Source organism: Castor canadensis, chromosome 6, assembly GCF_047511655.1.
Source record: "Castor canadensis chromosome 6, mCasCan1.hap1v2, whole genome shotgun sequence".
Taxonomy (NCBI): domain Eukaryota; kingdom Metazoa; phylum Chordata; class Mammalia; order Rodentia; family Castoridae; genus Castor; species Castor canadensis.
In genome coordinates this window covers 17433439-17447135 of record NC_133391.1, presented here as the reverse complement: position 1 = coordinate 17447135, position 13697 = coordinate 17433439, and the positions used below count along the sequence as shown (strand labels likewise).

The window sequence follows — 13697 nt, the reverse complement described above, 5'->3', positions numbered from 1 at the left end:
ATACATATAAATAATGTACTTTGATCATATTCACCCTCCCAACATAGCCCTCTCTTGTCTCCCCACTCTCCCTTCCCACTGGCCACAGTTGTGTTGCTCACTACACACTTCACTCAAAAAAGGAAGACAACAGCGGTGGTAGTGGCTCACTCCTGTAATCTCAGCTACTCAGAGATCAGGAGGATCACAGTTCGAAGCCAGCCCAGGTGAACAGGTCTCAAGATCCCATCTCAAAAAAAAACCCATCACAGAAAAAGGGCTAGTGGAGTGACTCAAGGTGTAGGGTGAGTTCAAACCCTAGTACTGCCAAAAAAAAAAAAGAAGACAAGTGAGTATCCATAAAGCACTTATATTGTATGTAAGTGTGATGGTTGTCTTGAGGAAAACAAGTCTATGACAGATGGTAATCAAGAAATAGCGACGTAAAAAAATAGAGCTGCATATGTAAATATCACAATTATTACATGCTACTAAAACTGAAAGGTTTTTTAAAAGAAATAGTGACAAACTGGAGGTGTGGCTCAAGCAGTACAGCGCCTGCTTTGCAAATGGGAAGGAAAAAAGGAAAGAAAGAAATGGTGACCTCTTTTATGGATACTTTGGTTGCAAGGACAAATGACAAACACAGATTCTTGGCAAATAAACTGTACTTTATAACATCAAGAAAAATAACTGAATCCAAGGTTGTGAAACAGAGCCACCCAGCACCTACCTCCTACACAAAGGAGAGTCAAAGTAACAAGTCCATAGCTACATTTCAAAGCCAATGACCATGGGAGAATACTGGAGATCAGCAGAGTTTGGAAGTCAGATTCAGAGACCTAAGACAGCAGCACAGAAAGAGAAAATATCCTGCTATCTGCCAGTCTGACTCCACATCTGGGAGTCTCTTCCTTTGCAGACGTTAGGATAAAGGAGAGAGAGTCCAAGGAAATTCTACTCCCATGGATGCTGATAATACTATCTATTGGAATGTCACAGTCCCTCACAGGCCAGCAGTCCACTTATATAAATTACCCGAAATCTACACAGTAGACCTACTTTGGAAAAGGACCTCGCATCCTCTCCTGAGAAACCCCCGGAGTGCTGTCGCCAAAAGCCGTCTTGAGAAGTGAGCTATTGTCTGAATTTGGATAGCACCAGCAATTAGAAACCCAAGTAATCCCATCTCTGGGAACATACACACATTCCACTGCACTCACTCTGAAAGTGGCTGCTTTGCAGACCCAACTTGGTACAGCAGACCACTAGTGACCAAAGTCCACTGCATGCCCTGAGCTGCAGAGGATGGGTGCAGTGACACAGAGGAGAATGGAAGATGCTGCCCTTGAGATCTCTCCTAAAGAAAACTGGTTCTCATCTTGGGAACCAGAAGGTCAGAGTTCTCTATGGCTCTCTTTGGGCAAGAGTGTGGCCAGCCATTTGTGGACTTCACCTGTGCCAAGGCTAAAGGCAAATCTCAAGCACCTGCTACATTCCCCTCTCTCTTCACCATGCTCAAGTGCCTAGTAATGGTAAGACAGGTAGGAAACATCAAGCTTCATGCTGTCGCCCCACCCCAGAGAGTAACTCCATGACTGACGCCGTTACTTCACCTCTGGGCACGCACTACCACCAGCACGCAGTAACACCACAGTTTCTGCTGTCATCCCAGCTATTTGGTTCTCGCCACTGTTCTGCCCCCAACCTTGTCTGAAAACGCAGTTCTGCCAAAAGTGGGTGTGGTCATCACAGTAGGTGCTGTGGTTCCTGCCACCACCTCTCCCTGGGCCTGCACCACTGTCAGATTGGAGAACAAGAACTTGGGCTGCTCATCAGCGCTAGAGCTGCCAGTGTCACAGGCCCTTGACTGTTGCTAACTAACACCAACAGTGCCTGAGGGAACCCCCATCGCCTGATAGAGACACTAATTCCATTATAGGAGTAGCCACACCGTGAGCACAAGACACCTGTTTCTGTCTGCCTCATACAGGTCTGACACCGAGAATGTCCCTACTTTTGCATGGCCTACCAAACAGTGGGTCTCTCTAACTCCACCATAAGTTAAAGACAGTAATCACAATCAAATACGTGATAAGGAGACTACACCACAGTGTCCGGTTGGAAATAAATCCAACGTTGCATAACAAACCAGTGCACAGAAACACATCTTAAGAAGAAAGTCACTTAATAAGAAGACCTTTCCATAAAAATACAGACACTTGATGTTGGGGTTAACAGTGAGGACAGCCATGTTAGGACCAGACCCTCTCTCTGCCTTGCAGGTGGCTTACTAGAAACTCCCCATCCAACCCCAATGACTGACAAAGGGACAGTTGTTAACCTTTATCTCCAGATGGGTGCCAAGGACAGCTGAGCAGGCAGTGACCTAACCACAACTTCTCTTTCTTGGTTGCCTAGCAACAGTATCCCTTAGTGACCTTCCTGTACTTTTCCACTAGCCCCCTATATCTAGCCAAGCCTGTGTGCGGCAGTGGACTCTTGCTGGGGTCGCCCTCCACAGGACTCCTGCCTGAACAATAAACCCTGTACTGGTGTTTGAGCTGTCTCTCTGCCTCTGCCATGCCTCTTTCATTTCTAACATTTTGTGCCAAAACCCAGGAGGGAGTTTCAACTATGGAGGAATGCTCTTCATCCCCAAACTGCCCGAATTCTCTCCAAATCTCTCTCTTTTTCCTCCTTCTTTCCCTCCTCATTACCCTCTATATCACTCTAACACTGCTATATTTCCCATTCCTCTGCAACCTCCTGCAGGGCCCTTCACCAGGTCCACTCCACACACTCAGCACCACTCCAATTTCTACAGGGATGGGTAAGACCATGGCACCTCCGTGTGTCCGTCTCTAGCCACTCTCACCTTCGGTGTTCCTATCTCTCCCCCTCTGGCCATTTAGGTTAGAGACGTCTACCCCAGGTTTGTTTTTCGGTTTTGCAAGTTTTCTCCAGGGGACACTCTAAGAAAAACTCCCTAACCCCGACTATGAGCAACACCCACTCAAAGATTCCCTCTGACTCACCCTGGGGTTTCTTTTACACACCCTTATTAAACTGGGCCTAAAGGGTGATCTAAAACCAAAAACCTCATCAGTTTTTCTAAGAAACTTTGACCTCAATACAAATTAGATGATTTCTCCAAATGACCCAGATTTATCCCAATGTCCTCTCAGACCTTAACTTTATCGTGAGAAACAGCAAAGGGCAAAAGGCTTCCTATCTCCAGGCTTTCTTCTACCTCAGATCCCAGCCCTCCCTTTGTTCAAACTGCTGGGGCAGATAGGTTTAACTCCAGCTTTCTGCTGTCACAACCTAAAAAGCGATAAACAGCAACAGCTCTTCCCAGGTTTACTCTCAGGCCCTAAACAGAAGCAGGAGACTTCCTCACCTGTTCCCTGCTGCCTTTCTCTCCCTTTTCACTGCTCTATCTCTCATACTCTTTCCTTTCTTTCCTTTCTCTGATGGCTCCATCAGGGACCACGCCCCATCACTGGACCCCTCATCCAACACTGATCTTCAGTTTTGCTGAGTCTTCCCCTTCATCCAGGTTTCTCTCTAGTCCTACTGTGGATGTCCTACTGTGGACCACAGAAGCACTGACTAGGCAAGAGACCCCCTCCGTCCACCAACTGGGTGGACTCACCTATTATTTTCTGGAGATGCCTAGAAAATATAGGTATACTGAGGCATATCACAGACTACCAGTAGGTAGTATAGAGGGTAGTATATCTGCCCTCTGATATGTCTGTCCTACCAGGTAGGACCACTATGGGGATTACTCACCACCTTTTTCCACAAAAATGGGCCAGAGACCCCTGAGGGACAGTCCACTGGGATGTCTCCTCCAAAGCCTCCAGACCCTGGGTCTCACAGAAATCTTAAGCCTAAACTGGTTTTCTAGGGTAACACAGTCTGACACCAATATAATTTGGATCATAATAACTATTAACAAAAACAGGACATTTTCAATTCCCAAATTCAGCATGATCTCAAAAACTTTCTCCAAGGCTATGGGACATGGTCTGAGGTGCCCCTATATCTAGGCCTTTGTCTATGTCCCCTCTAGACTCTCTGTCAATCTTGTTCACCTCATATTCTCCTAAACAAAAATCCTCCTGGGGTATCTCTGTCTTTCATTAAAAAACCCCTCCTCCAATGACTGTACCCAAGTCTATGTAATCCTTTCCTCTTCCCTCCTCTCACAATATATATTTTAAAAGCTTTAGCTTTAAAACTCTTCTCTCTGAATCTGTCTCAGCCATCATGGAGGTTTCTTTCAGTACTCCTACTCCATGTCCTGCTCCTGTCTCCTCTCCCGGACCAGCCATCTGAGTGAAGAAAACAGAGTTAGAGATAGGCAAGGGGAAAAAAAGAAAGAGAGAGAAAAGATCTACTCAAATTGCATTGTCAATTTTCTTAGCCTCCTGAGTGACTCACACAATCCCAGGACTACAAACATAAAATCAATTAAAAATCTAAATGACATATGGCTGAGGATTTGAGATACTTTTCTGTCTCAACCTCCTGGATTTTTTTCTACCTAATGCTAAGCCTCTAAGTCTGCCTAGACACTCTACTAACAGTTTTCTCCTTTAATTCTTGTTTTTGAGATGGGTAGTTTTCCCATTGCAGACATGTCAAGGCTGAGAGGGGGGTCAGGTTATATCCAGGTCACTACAGGTGACAACCCTGGGCTGGCCCATTTGCTCTCCTGCCAAAGGCTCCATGCAGTTGCAATTATGGACCCATGCCCTCAGCCTCATGTGTGCACAGGCTAAAAGGACCAAAGACAAAATTTCAGTTCTCTCTCTAAAATGCTCCATGTATTTAAAATTAAAATTTCAATTTTCCAGGTTATGACATTAACTAAAAGGCAAAAATACAGCCTTCCTGAGTTTTGCTATGGATTCAATAAGGCAGTTAGATTTTTTTTCATTAGACCCCTTACCTAAAATTAAGTCTTGAGGGGCTAATTCATTCTACCTTTTTCCATGCTTACTATCACCAATTTCAATGGAGATGTAATCCTTTTTACTGCAACAGTCTGCCCTTTTCCCAGCCTGTCATACAAATTCTAATTTTAAAATAAAATTTTAATATAAAATAAGAGGATAAACTTGTATATCCCCTCATGCATCCCATGTCCTTTGTCTGATGAGGATATGGGATGCCAACACTATACCAAGACTAGGCTCCCTGAATTTACCTTAAAGACTTGGCTAATAACAAGACTTGGCTACAGCCCAAGGTAAACTATTACTACCAATTAATTTTTTTAAAAAACCTCTAGAAGTAAATCTAAAGCCTTCAATATCTAAGAGTATGCTTAAAATTAATATAATTGTTTTGTGTGTCATTGTGTAAACTTAATATATGTCTATTGTGTTATTAACTTATTAGAGACAAAAATCTAATAGCTATGGCAACAGTCTTATTAAAAACTGAGTCTGACTTAAAACACTTAACTAAAATTGACTCTTACTTCAGCTATCAAGCCACCCAAAATGAGTCCTAAAAGAACAGAATGGGACACACCTCAATCCACTCCTAAACATTTTTTAAATAAATAATCAATGTATTTATGGCCACTCAGTTAATTTTTAGACATTCTTGAGCTCTTGAATCTATGCACACTTAAACTGACATTCGTGGCATGCCTAATTTAAAACTTTTTACATATGTGCGTATTTATGTCTTATTACAGAGTTAATGTAAAAAAATGAAAGGCTTCTGTTCTCTTCTCTCCCCACCTCTTCTGCTACTACTTTTAAGACAAACCAGTTTTTAACATTTTATGCCAATCAGGTCTAACAAGAATAGAGGCAATATTTTATGGACAGTAACCTTAATGTTTCATATTGTGTAAGTGTAATTTACATTCAATTCCTTTATACTTAGATCTATTAACAAATGGTGTCTTTATAAATTACTTATTTTATTTAAAAGAGTTTAAGATTGTCTTTCTGCATGGGTCTATAAAGGATATAAAAAGGTATTAGGAATATTTTTTGGGAAAAAAGTTAAAGGAAATAAAAAGTGCTATTAAATAAAAAAGGATTTTATAAAAAGGTATGTCCTATGATTGTTCCAAATATGGAAAAGAGGGGTATGGACAAACCATCAGATGGTTCAAAATGTTATATAAATGTTTGGAGTAAGTCTTAAAAGTATAAAATAAAAGCTTTGGTGTGTGATAAAGTTAAAGTTGACTATAATCTAAGAGTTACCTAAAAGATTTTCTAGGGTCATGTTAAACTAGAACCTGATTCTCTATGTTATAAAATAAGAAGGCTATCTTAACATTGTTCTGCTCTAAGTAAAAACCATCATAAAGAAAGATTTTATCAAAAGAATTACTTGTGTTTTCTTCTGATCTTGTCAATCTTTTAAATACTTAAAAAACTAAACTTTAATAACTCAGAGTTCATTTAAGTATCTATTCATGTAAAAGTCTCTTAAATAACTTTTGTATATCTATGTGATAGAACAACTGTTGTTTTGGGTAATTCTGGCACAACTGGTACACTATAGCTTTGTGATTAAAAATATATAGAGCTTTGTGTCTAGACTTTACCTAAATATTGTACAATATTTGGTCCCCTTTCAGACCATTCCACTAATCTCAATAGAGGAGGATGGGGTATAAAGGCCCAATACACTTGTCCACTTACCACAGATGCACAGGTAAGGATAGCAACCATGGCCAAAAAAAGGTTCGCTGGTGCAATGGGGCTTCAAGTGGATCATAAGACATTTTCAACTTTTGCTGATAATGCTTTAATTTGTCCCCAAGTAGGGATAGAACTTTTCACATAATATGGACAAGAACGTTTCTTTTGAAAAGTAGCTAAATATTGTACAAACATTTGCAGAGTTTAAAATGTGTCAGCTTAATATATGTAAAATTACCAGCTAAAGCTCTCTTTTACCCAAAAGCATTCCATCTAAACCTTTGACATACAAAATGGTTAATGAAACTTTTGACAGTTCTGCTGTTTGTAATCAGTAACATTCAGAAACAATCTGCCATTTGGACAATCCAGCTACTTAAAACCTGTCCTATATTTATCTTAGCCAAATAAATAGTAATGTATATATAAAACGTACTTGTACATTAAAAAATAAGGCTGTATGGCATACAGTCACTAACTTGTAAGAGATCGAAAGTGTTCACTTTTGTCATGCTATATAGCCAAAATTCTAAATTTTACTCCCCACCACAAAAAAATACTTCACCAAGCAGACATATGTGTTCATGTGTTCCACTTAGTGCTGCCTCTTTAATGCTGTCAAAATGTTGTCTACAATAAAAATAACAGATGTTCTGACAATTCCTAAACTACTTTTCAGTATTTTAACCCTGGCTATTCTAAGTCTTCTCATTAGCAGTCTGGGTTCTTCTCTGGAGCATTTGCAATCAAACCCCCAAAAATGATTCTAACAAGTACCTATTTTTTAATTGAGTCAGCCTTCTAAGTATTTGCTTTTTGGAAAACTTTGAACTATTGTCTGTTGACATTCTATAGCATTTTTAAGAATTTAAGCATTTTTAAGATTTGTAAGGATATCATCTATAGTCTAGACAGAACTAAAAATGGATGTCAAGTAAGCCCACTTCTTCTAAACCTCTTTTTTTGCTTATAATTTGGTCAAATGGGTCTTAATTGGCACTGATTCCCACCTGACCTGCCCAAAGCTTCCCCTCCAATGCTGAGAACATCCTGGGAAAGTTATTCCAGCACTGAGGGACTTTCATTAACCAAATGGTTAATTGACAAAATCTTCAGAGGAGACTCTTCAGGGACAGTTTGAAGACAGGAGGGGAAAAGCTGTCACAATCCAGATGGACTCACCTGTGCCAGGCCTCGCAAAATTTACTAATGCCAAAAGATTTTAAAGAAGTGATCTTACACAAGGCTACTGGACATGCAGGCCCTTGCAGACACCCCTAACAGAAGGCAAACTCACATTTTGGGCCAAGATCTTCTAGTTAAGTAAAAAACAAATTATTTTTGCTGGCTGCAAACTCATCTTTTTAGTAGTCCATGCTCATGGAGTTATTTTCCCCTGGGCAGACTATTTAACTGGGAGTTTTCTAACTTTTACCTACTCTATATTCTACTTTATAAAAATGTTTCCAGTTTTAAACGTAAATAACAAGTACTTTTGATTTAGCTGTCAGTTATCTGTCCTCTTCTGAATTTGTCACTGACCAAAGACCCTAGTTCCCTGGTTTCCAAGGTACTTGGACTGCTTTTATTAAAAGGCACTAACTCCCTACTTGGCCCACAGATTAACTAAAAACAGAAAAGCATAACATCTCTCCATTTTGTCTATTGTCCTTTGCCTCCTAAGCCATTCTCTCCTGCAGCCAACTTAGAGTCAAGAAAGGAAACAAATGATCAATGACATCTTAGGACAAGGGACTGAAACTACTCCCAACAACAGACTCTACTCAGAATGAAACATCCTCCAGATAACAACTCCAGAACCTCTCCCAAAACCAGAACTGAGATGGTGACCAATTCAGTCTCACCTGTGGTTGGGACCATTTACTGCACATGTCTTTGTCCCCTGCTCCCAGTTCTTTTGTCTACCTAGGCCTATAGCCAACATCTGTACGCCAAGATCCCTTGATTTTCTTTCTCATGCTGATAACTATTGGCCATGTGTATTTAACTACATGTCTCATCTTATCTCCCAAAGCCTACATTCCTTTACACAGGTTGCCACTCAAAACCATGTCTCTTCTACTGGAAAAATGCTGCTTTTATGTCAACTAGTCCAGGACTATTTGTAATATCTAAAGGACCTCAAAATGTGCTGCCAACATCTAACAACAAGCCATGGACAGCTGGGGACAGGGTCTTCCTGGGTTAAAGACTCCAGGCTTTCATCCAGGACACTACCCAGATCAACTCAATCCTGTTCCTCCAATAGGCCTGCTATAGCAAGAAGATCCTGTTGATAACCCCTCTCCTTAAGAGATCTCAACACCCTGCCCTCAGCAGGAAGTAGCTAAATGAAATTTCATTGTCCTTATTCCTATCTATCTATCTATTAAAAGGCAGGAATGTTGGGGTTAACAGTGAGGACAGCCATGTTAGGACCAGACCCTCTCTCTGCCTTGCAGGTGGCTTACTAGAAACTTACCCACCCAACCCCAAAGACTGACAAAGGGACAGTTGTTAACCTTTATCTCCAGATGGGTGCCAAGGACAGCTGAGCAGGCAGTGACCTAACCACAGCTTATCTTTCTTGGTTGCCCAGCAATGGTATCCCTTAGTGACCTTCCTGGTACTTTTCCACTAGCCCCCTATATCTAGCCCAAGCCTGTGTGTGGCAATGGGCTCTAGCTCTCTTGCTGGAGTCCCCCTCCACAGGGCTCCTGCCTGAACAATAAACCCTGCACTGGTGTTTGAGCTATCTCTGTGCCTCTGCCATGCCTCTTTCATTTCTAACACTTGAAATGAAAATTTCAACACAGGAGCATAAGAAATATGAAAACAAGATGATATGCTCTCTCCCAAAAACATAATAACATACTAACAACAGATTCCAAAGATAGAGAAATGGATGAGATGCCTGGTAAAGAATTTAAAAGGATGATCATTTTAAAAGTTCAATGAGGTCCAAGAGAATACAGATGGACATTTAAATGAAATTAGGAACTCAATGCAAAATATGAATGAAAAATTCAGCAATGAAGTATTTTGAAAAATAATCAAACAGAAATCTTGAAAATAAATAACTCAGTAAGTCAACTGAAAAAAAAGTTGAGCCTCAATAAGTGTAGATCAAAAGGAAAAAAGAATATCTGAACTTAAAGATAGATCTTTGAAATGTCAGAGAAAGAAAGAAAGAATTAAAGAAGGAAGGAAGGGGAAGGAAGGAATCATTCAAGACCTCAAGACCTTTGGAACACCAAACATGAACAAATGAACACCAGAAATGAACCAACACCTGAGTTTTTAATACCTGAAGGAAAGAAGAAAAGACAAGGGGCTAGGAAAACCTGTTCAATGAAATAATAGCAAATTGGGTCAGCTATGGACATTCATGTACACAATGCTTATAGGAACCAAAACACACATAACCAGAAAAGATTTTTACCACAGCATGTTACAGTCAAACTTCCAAAGTACAAGATAAAAAGTTTTTAGATATGCAAGATAATAGCCCCAGGTCACATATTTAAAGGTATCCCCACTAGACTAACAGAAGATTTCTCAACAGAAGTCCAACAGGCCAGGATGAAAGATAATTATGTATTTCAAGTCCTGAAAGAATATAACTGCCAACCAAGATTGCTATAGCCAGCAAGGGTATCCTCAGAAACTGGTAAGAAATAAAGTGCTTTCAAAAACAGAGCTTTCATGACAACCAGACCAGTATCATAAAAGATGTTTTAGGGAGTCCTACATCCAGAAGTAAAATAAAGTTAACTATCATCATATAAACACAGGAATGCCTAAATCCCACTAGGAGAATAGATACACACACGAGGAACAGAAAAAAGTCAAACATAGTAAATATAGTAAACCATCAAATCACAAAGATGATCATAAAAGAAGAAAGCAACAAAGAGTATTCAAATCACCTAGAAGAAAATCAACAAAATGGCAGAAGTCCGTACCTTTCCATGGTAACTCAAGATATAAGGGAACTAAACTCTCCATCTGAAAACTGCAGAATGGCTGCATGGACTTTTAAAAAAACAAACAACAACAACAAAAAACCAACAACATGATTCCTACCAGAAACTCACCTCACTGATAAAGACACATGCAGACCAAAAATGAAATGATGGGAAAAAGATATTCTGAGAAAATAGAATCTGAAAATAAGCAGGAGTCACCATACTGTTTGCCAATCATCTGGCAAAAGAGACTTTGAGACAAAAACTGTAAGAAGAGACAAAGAATGTCACTGTGTGAATGACAGGGATCTACTGCACACAAAATGTGATGATTGTAAATACACATGCACCTAATGTCAGATCACCCAATTTAAAAAAAAAAAAAACACTATTAAAAACAAAAACTATGAGCTCCAACATAATAATGAGGCACTTCAACTTTATCCAATGAACAGATAATCCAGACAAAATATCAACAAGGAAATATAGAGTTAAAACATACAATAGATCAAATGGATTTGACAGGACGTTCCATCCAACAGCTGCAGGACCCACGTTCTTTTCATCAGCACATGGAACTTCTCTAGAAGAGACCACATGCTAAGCCAGAGGCTTTTAGAAATTAAAATCTTATCCTGGATCTCTTCATACTGAAAATAAAATGATCATAATGATCATAATGAAATAAAACTAGAACAACAGAAACGTTACAAATTATACAATTGCATTTTTAAAAAGCTGTGATTCGAAAAATAAAGGAAATTCAAATTTTTCTTAAAACAAATGGTAACAAACCACATCCAAAATCAACAGGGAACAACAAAGATTAGTACAGAAATAAAATGAAATACAGACTAAAAGAAAAGTACAAAAAAAATCAATGAAACAAAGAGTTGGCTCTTTGAAAAGATAAACAAAATTGACAAACCTTTAGCTAGAAAAAAAAAAATCAAACCTCTAAGCAAAAAAAAAAAAAAAAAAAACCCCAAAAAAAAAGACCCAAAAAATAAAATCAGAAATGAAAAAGAGACGTTACAATGGATACAACAGAACTTTCAAGGAAAACTGGAAATTTAGAAAAACTAGATGCCAACAAATGGGAAGCCTAGAGGAAATGAACAAATTTCAGGACACATAAATCAAAACCAAACCATGAGGACAAATAAAAAACCTAAATAGACCAAAACAAGTAATGAGGTAGTCTTCCAACAAAGAAAAATGGCTAAATGGCTTTCTTGCTGAATTTTGCCAAACTTTTAAAGAACTACCATTTTTCCCAAAGTACTCCATCAAGAACACAAACGTTTAATTTAATTGTGTTCAGCAAGAACACTACAACAGTTGGCAAGGATGAGGTGAAACGGGAACCTTATACACTGTTGGTGGGAATGTAAATTAATACAATTGTGGAAAGAGTACGGAGATTCCGTAAAAACCTCAAAATAGAACTGCCATATAATCCAGTGACACCATTCCAGGCATCTACCTAAAGGAGCATTAAGTCAGGATACAATAGAGACACTTGGATGCCAATCTTCTATCAGCACTATTCACAATAGCCAAGCTATGGAAACAACCCAGATGCCCTACAACTGATGAATGGATCAAGAAAATGTGGAGTTTTACTCAGTCATAAGGAATAATGACAACATGTGATTTGAAGGTAAATGGATATAATTGAGGGACATCATGTTAAATGAAGTAAGCCAGGATCAGAAAGACAAAGGCCCCATGTTTTCTCTCATATGTGGAAGACAAATCCAAAAGATAAACATATATACAAAAAACAAGCACGATCATATACAAACTTGTATCTAGAACATATTTGTAACAGTGACAGTACTCTATAGAACTCAAGGAAGGAGGAAAAGGAAAAGAGAATGACAGAGCACCAACACTATCAAACAAAATACATTACATCTATGTAGGTAAAGGACAATAATGGTGTGTACTGAAAGCTGTTGAATAATGGGGGGGGGGTGGGAGGGAAGACAAGGGAGAGAAACAGGGAGGCTTGAACTGATTAAAGTATGCTCACAAGGGGAATACATCAAGAAACCCCTTTGAACATTGACTTTGGAATTAATAATGAAAGACAGGACTGTAAAACAGGTACAGTGGGGGGAGTTACCTGGGGGAGGGAGAGGGGGAATGAAGGAGATGAAGGTGAGGGAATATGGTTGATAGGCTTCATATACTTACATGAAATAGAACAAAAAATCTCTTGCAATAGCTTTAAGTGAGGTGGTGGGTGGAGGGGGAAGATGGCGGGGGAATAAGAAACAAAAAAATAAGTAAATAAATCATATGCTCATGGATAATATCAGTATTTGCAGCACCTATCAGAAAAGGTTTTCACAGATGGAATATGTAAAATCTCATTATAACTAGCATTGGTAAAGAATAGTACCTTTGAGCCAGGTGTGAGGGAGCATGTCTTTAAAAGAATCCCAGCACTTGGGAGGCTGAGGCAGGAAAATCAGGAGTTCAAGGCCAGCCTTGGCTACATAGGTGGAACTGTCTCAAAAAGCAAAATAAACGTAAAACTTTAAATGGGGGAAAAGAAAAAAGAGGTGAATTTGATCAAAGTACATTGTATGCATGTTATAAATACCACAATTAATTTACACTAATAAAAATTAAATTTAGAAAACACTAACTTTAAACCTAATTAAGCAAAATATCATCGCCCTGAAACCCAACCCAATTATTATTATATTTTGAGTTTCATCAATGCAAATCTGAGAGAGGCAGGTTGGGTTCCAGGATGTGGAGAGTGACGATCTTGGAGTAGGACGCGGAGGCCACTAGGAGCGGGTCCACTGCTCGCGGGCTGCGCGGGAGAAACAGGGGAGGCCAATGAGGAGGCTGCGCCTCTTGGTCGGGCGCCATGATATCAAGCCTGCGGTCTCGGAGCCGGAGCGAGCTCCGAGCCCCGACGCGCTCCGAGCCCGAGCGCCCCCGAATTCCGAGCCCCGACGAGTTCCGAGCACAAGCGAGCTCCAAAACCAATGGAGCTCTGAGCCCAAGCGAGGTCCTAGCACCTGCGAATTCTGAGCCCCGA

At 39.8% G+C, this 13697-nt stretch overlaps 1 protein-coding gene across 1 annotated transcript in view; it reads right to left on the bottom strand.

The window, feature by feature from the left end:
* Septin14 (septin 14) overlaps positions 1-13644 on the bottom strand; it is a 61978-nt gene extending 48334 nt beyond the window's left edge. Inside the window, exon 1 of the mRNA XM_074075813.1 lies at positions 13044-13644. The gene's annotated coding sequence lies outside the window, so the exon portion shown is untranslated. The remainder of the gene's footprint in view (positions 1-13043) is intronic.
* Positions 13645-13697: the final 53 nt, after the last annotated feature.